This window comes from Branchiostoma floridae, unplaced genomic scaffold (genome assembly GCF_000003815.2).
Source record: "Branchiostoma floridae strain S238N-H82 unplaced genomic scaffold, Bfl_VNyyK Sc7u5tJ_1338, whole genome shotgun sequence".
Taxonomy (NCBI): domain Eukaryota; kingdom Metazoa; phylum Chordata; class Leptocardii; order Amphioxiformes; family Branchiostomatidae; genus Branchiostoma; species Branchiostoma floridae.
In genome coordinates this window covers 55,024-61,526 of record NW_023365702.1, presented here as the reverse complement: position 1 = coordinate 61,526, position 6,503 = coordinate 55,024, and the positions used below count along the sequence as shown (strand labels likewise).

The window sequence follows — 6,503 nt, the reverse complement described above, 5'->3', positions numbered from 1 at the left end:
TCCGGGGCAAATCGCTATCACGGCAAACTCCCTTTCAAAGCATACTCCCTTCCTCGGCAAACTCCCTTTCCCGCCATAAGAGAACCCAGTCAACGTTGAATTCGCGAACCAACGCCCCCCCCCCCCAATAAAAACCAGCCCCGTTCGAAGACTACAACGGCGTCTAGTGTATTAAAGTGGTCCCAGAGCAGTGATATTACCGATCTCTGCCAGATTTGGGCATTCGCCAGATCATGTTCGCCAGATACTTCCGTTTAAAACAGCTAGTACTAGTAACAGACCAGACTTTAAAAGGAAACAAGGCTAACTTCAATTGTGCGTTTTTGTTACTGCTAAACCCGACTCTGTTTTGACCTAAGGTCGCTTAAATCTCATCCGGGCATCAAGAGTAAGGAGATGGGTAGATAAAAAATCCCCAGCCACACATATTAAAAGACAATGGAAGAATGAGACGCCCACCAATCAACTGAATGGTCTCCCTAGGGGTAGGGGTGTACCAACCAAGGAATAAATTGACTAAGTCAGAGACGCCCACCTTTCTCATGCAAGTAAAAGCAATTAAATAACTAACAAAAAGGGAATCAGCAAATTAACCAACCTTTGGATTTTACCATGACAAGGGCTGTGGGTTATAAGGTTGTGGGAACCATTTTTGAATACGAAACCCTTGAGACAAATTAGCCAAATTACACGCGAAACCATGATCCCACCCACCAGAAAGCTGCTGACCAAACGAACTGTCAACAATGCTTGCCACCAGAGGGCTAATCTCCAACCAGATCCACGGTGCGTAATGTATAGTATCAAACTTCCCGTAGGTGCCCGTTTGACTCCCTTGGCCGGCTACATTCCTTGGCCAGCTTTGATACTATCTTATGGCACCGTAGGATCTGCTTGGAGATTACAGAGGGCGAGAGAAAAGACATCCATAATCCAGGGTTCATCGTATTGTAGAAATCAGAGGGGCGAGTAAGAACAGAAAGAAACAACATGCCGCCACCCGAGATCGAACCCGGGTTGGCAGATTACAAATCGAACGTGCAAACCGTTCGGCCAAAAGGCTTAAGTCGTTAGGCGTCTTCGGTTTAGCAGTCATTGAACACCACTGTTACAGTATTACACCTTGTTATCATTCCTTCGTAGGTCGTGTAGTCTGGCACGTTCTGCGTCTGGCACTGGTTAGAATGCAGAGTTAGCTTTTACCTTTTCGTTTTGCATGCATCCCCAGTCCTTGCGAAGACCGAAAGAGGATGTTTATAATATCCGCTGGTTTACAGGCGAAAGTTTGGGCAAAGGGGTGGGGCATTTTTCACACAACTTGTCACAAGCTTTCATTGTCAATAAACGTGCGTCTCATGCACGAGTTGGAGTTTGTACTAACGTGCATTCTTGGGAGGTTATTCCATGGCTGAGATTGTAGATTTGATTGACATCTTGTAACCACGGCGGTCGGTTGCTAGGGTATTCTTTTCCTTATAATATTCAAGGTCACCAACACAAACGTCAGTAGCTTCGTTAAATATTACAGGTCCCAAACAAAGTGACAACATAGAAAACAAAGTGACAACATAGTCCAGGAAATTGTTTCTATTGGTGAAAAACTATCTTTTTTGGCTGATTCAAAGTAGTTTGGGAAAAAAGGCCAGACAGCAGTGTTACTGGTAATGACCGCAGCTGACCCCAATAGAACACGGGTTCGGTTCGAATCCCGTCAGATCGAACATTGTGGAACAAGTTTCGAATTCGCCTAAACATGGGAGGTTTTGAGCCCGTATTTGACCACCCTGAACGTTCTCTGTTCCTCAGAACTACCTGATGAATTTCGGCTACATGGACCCACCGTCCATGCAGACGGGTCAGCTGCAGAGCGAGGACGCCATGAGGGAAGCCATCTCTATGTTCCAGGAATTCGCAAACATTACAGTGACAGGTAAAAACTTGTCTCTTGTTGTTTGACCAAGAATGTTTCATCTATGTTTATAAATTCGGTATCACGCTTTCCTCGTGAAGAAACACAGCGACTGGCTGTTAAGTTAAGGGCACAACCCGCCGTACGTGCACATACGTGCTGTCTACTTGCCAAAACGTGGGCAATCTTTTGGGATCCGTAAGTGGTAAGTACCGCCTCCGTACGAACTCGTAGGGGATCCGACAGATTTTGGAGCACGCAGACACGCATTAGAACTTTACGTGCAGGCAAAACTTTGTGTGCCATAGGGCTGTGGATTCGCCCCCCGTAAGTGCCAGTACTGGCGACGCGCCTGTCCTGTACAGTCTGAACGTTTTCAGAAATACCTGGCGGACGTGGCCTCCCCAAATAACGTACGGACAAATTGCACGCACGACGGGTTGTGCCCTTAGCTTTACTGATAGCGGTTCTAATCGCCCAACATCATGCCTCAGAAACCGTCTACCGTCCTTGCCAAGGACCTCTGAGCTTTTGCGGCGACAACGATAGCGGTCCTGATTCTTCCTTCGAGTTCAACAAGATAAGAAATGTTCCAAGACATGATGATAAGCGTTTTGGGAGGAAGGGGTCGAATTTTCGCTCTAAAACGGGGAACTGCAACGCTTGTCAAGATCAGTCAAAATGGCATCAAGTGAAATGGCATGTGAAGAAGGCAAATGTAAGACCAAGGCTCACTATAGCCTCCTTGGTAAGACGAATGCATACAATAAAGTTTATTGCAAATTCTTGCCCGTCGGCTAATTGCAGGTAACTTGAGAGATTCAGACAAAGTAAAAACAATATCAAAGATGTCTAGTCTAAAACTAGTAAAGGCAACTCTAGATCATAGGTTATTGGGTTAGACTCCTCTTTCGAAGACAGTGGAAGACGGAAGATCCCACCTTTTCTATTATGTGTGGGCTTTGTGAAGTTAGAAGGAGAATTGTTTCTTTTTTGTCGGTGAATGTTAAGAAGATTGGATGGAACTTGGTGACCACTTCAAACAGCTGTTTTCTTAAAGCTGACGAGTGATTTTGCCCATTTAGGTAAGCTTGACAATGAAACCATGGCCATGATGGCGATGCCCCGGTGCGGTGTGCCGGACATGATGGGCACCCACTCCCGCGGGATGGCCAGCCGCCGCCGCCGGTACGCGCTGCAGGGAAGCACCTGGCCCAAGCGGAGCCTGACCTGGAGCCTCGCTGATGCGGACTACACGCCGGACCTGGGAAAGGGCGACGTCGACGAGGCCATCACGCGAGCCTTTCAGGTACCGCAGATGTAGACTCCCTTGCGGACGGGGCTGTTTTTTTTAAAGGGGGGGGGGGGAGGCGTTGATTCGCGATTTTCAACGTTGGCTAGGTTCTCTTGTGCCGGGAAAGGGAGTTTTTCGAGGAAGCAAGTTTTCAGTAAGTGGGTTCTTCTAAAGTCATCGTACGTAAATCGTTGTCGGGACCTCCCATGAAGACCCTCTTAAATTACGGGGCAGGTATTTGTGATTTCTGTAGACGCTGCTATCTACTCGACTTTAATAAACGTTTTATTTCCTGTTCAGCTGTGGCAGGAACAAACCCCCCTGACGTTCACCAGAGTGAGCCCTCCCAACCAAGCCGACATCGCCATCAAGTTCGCGCCCATCGAACACGGGGACGGCGCGCCTTTCGACGGGCCTGGGGGCACGCTGGCGCATGCGTTCTTCCCTCAGTTCGGGGGCGACGCCCACTTCGACGAGTCGGAACAATGGACAGTCAAAACGTCCTCAGGTACAATACTGGAACTGACACATTTCACTGAAAGAGGAAGAGTATGGAAGCTAAACACACTTCACTACCGGTGGACTGGCCCCCTGCTGTAGTGACTTATATATGTGTGACCCCAGGGCTTAAAAACGGAGATGGGTGCCGGGCCTACGCATCACAATGTGATGTATGGCAACTTTAGCTTAGCTTTGCTTTAGATCAATGCCATTAACTTACGTTGATGGCATTGCTGCCCCTACGGCCGGTGAGGCTATGAGACCGGTGAGGTGAGGTGAGCTTTAGATCTGCTAACATATTTGTCGTTTGCAGACACTTGTAACATTATTGGTCATTATTGGGGAACTGGGTGTCACATAAAGACGCACAGCTTGGCAGGCTTATGTACGTTCATAAAGTGACACGTTTTGGACGAAAATGTAATAAACTTGGTAACGTTAACTCCGCCTGACCAAAAAAAACGCATTCAATCGCTTTCGAAAGTAGTTCCCCTTGTGTGTGAACGACCGCTCATTTTATTGTGTATATCTGAAAAGGGAACACTACGGTTATTGGTTATTGGGTGGGCCGACTACTCACTCTTTGCAGCCAGGGGCTGAATTGCGAGGAGCTTACAATAGGCGGGGCTAAATCGCAAGGGTCTGGAGCGAGCTGCCATTCGGCGCCACTCAGGTGACCTTAATATGACTGTCGGAAGTGTCTGGAGCGAGCTGCCATTCGGCGCCACTCAGGTGACCTCAATACGACAGTAATTGCCCCAGGTGCGTCCAAGGTACTGTAGGTTTTGAACCACTCACACCGCACCATCGCACATGTGGCGGGTTCTTTAACGTGCCTGGGGTATGGCTCTCCCCAGACACGGGACCTCCGATTTACGTCCTATCCGAGGGACTACACTAACAGCATTTAATCTTCCCCACAGGAACTAACCTGTTACAAGTAGCAGCTCACGAGTTCGGCCACTCCCTGGGCCTGTCCCACTCCGAAATCTCAGACGCCCTCATGGCGCCCTTCTACCGAGGCTACGAGCCCGACTTCGTGCTCCACTCTGACGATATCGCAGGGATACAGATGCTGTATGGTGAGATCAGCTTTCAGTTGTGATAGATTTAAGTAGATTTAAGTCATATATCCAATAATCGTTCCTCTACTGTACCTCCGGTGCAATGGCCAATTGGGTAGAGTGTTCGCATTCGGTAGGTCGTGAGTTCGATCCCCGGCCGAGTAATATACCAAATACTATAAAAATGGTACATGTTGCTTTCTCTGCATAGCACTCAGCACTAATGAGGAAGAGTATGGAAGTTAAACACACATCACTACCAGCGGACCAGCCCCCTGCTTCAGTGACTTGCACAAATGTGTGGCCCAAGGGCTTCCAAGTGGAGATGGGCGCCACCCTACGCGTCTTAGATGCATGGGCAAACTTTAACGTTTTTTAACTACTGTACCATGAATGCATCGTTTCGATAAGGCTACTTCAAATTTAAGGATTTGCTCTTCACGTTTTTCCTGACGAATTGGAAGTTGATATTTCGGACCGCTTATTCTCCTGTATTCCTTGTTCCGTCGCTAGTATCATCGTCATCCAGGAAGATCACAATATCAACTACGTGCACAGCGCTATTTGAAAGATTATACTCAATGCACTTTCTGCATGAAAATTTCAGTAATTGGCTTCCATCTAGACGAGGGGATACCTATGATAGGTCTCTAAGAAACAAAAACAAATTCTCTCACTTCCGGTGTAGAACTGCTCGTTTCGCTAATAGCACATTACCGTACTGTGTAAAGCTCCTGAACCAAGACGGGTAATTTGTGAATAGTAGCGAATCTTTCTTTGTGTAATAACTGACCAGTTATTGTAAACAAGTAGATGTTATTTTGTCACTCGATCCTTTTAATTGTGTTAATTAATTAGAGGTTGAAATACTGACTGTAAAAGAACGCCAATTCAGCCTTTTGTAAATGTGCTGCAAGCGTTTTTAATGTCAATGGCAATAAACCATTTCTCTCTCTCTCTTTCTCTCTCTGTATCTATCATTATACTCAATGCGCTTTCTGTATCATAGGTATGCCAGATATGGAGCGCCCCACCCCGCGACCCGACGCCGGCATGACTCCCAACCCGAACCCCAACCCTGACGTCCCGGACACCTGCAGCGGAGAGCTGGACGCCATCACCATCACAGAGGACGGCAAGACATACGCCTTCAAAGGTAATTACCTTTTTTATCTATGCAGACTCCGATCTTCAGCATTAGCTGTCCTTAAGGGCGCTGACGTAGGTCGCTGAAGTGGTTATTGATGCTAGTCTTAAATTTCTGTCTGTCCCTAATACCCCCCTCACATTAGGCGAAAATCGATCGGACGACAAGTCTGCGAGCTCTAAATTACGAGGAGGCATGACCCTGACGGGAAGGGTGGACCTTTGCCATTTCTTCGTCGGCAGCAGGGTCATGCCTCCTCGTAAATAAGAGCTCGCAGACTCGTCGTCCGATCGAATCGCGCCTAATGTGAGGCGGCTATAAGTAACACCAGTCTACCCGTAGTAGTGTCCTTTTTACTACACTATTTTCAAGTCTTTGACACAGGTATGCATGCCTTGCCTAAAATACATGCTGCGGGGGCCATCCTTATGTCATTTAGTCCTGAGCACTCGAGCTATCTAACACTCAAAAATCGTGACCTTAGCTTGCTCAGAACACCACGATAGCAAAATCTTTCGTTGCGCTGCAGTACCAAGGGGAGCCGCTAGAGGGCCCAAAATCTAATCATTTCCAGCTTTCATTACACAC

At 47.5% G+C, this 6,503-nt stretch overlaps 1 protein-coding gene across 3 annotated transcripts in view; it reads left to right on the top strand.

Annotated features, from left to right (window-relative positions):
- The window catches only part of LOC118407405 (matrix metalloproteinase-16-like), a 49,093-nt gene that overhangs the window by 34,580 nt on the left and 8,010 nt on the right, over positions 1–6,503 (top strand). The gene's annotated exons all lie outside the window — the stretch shown is intronic.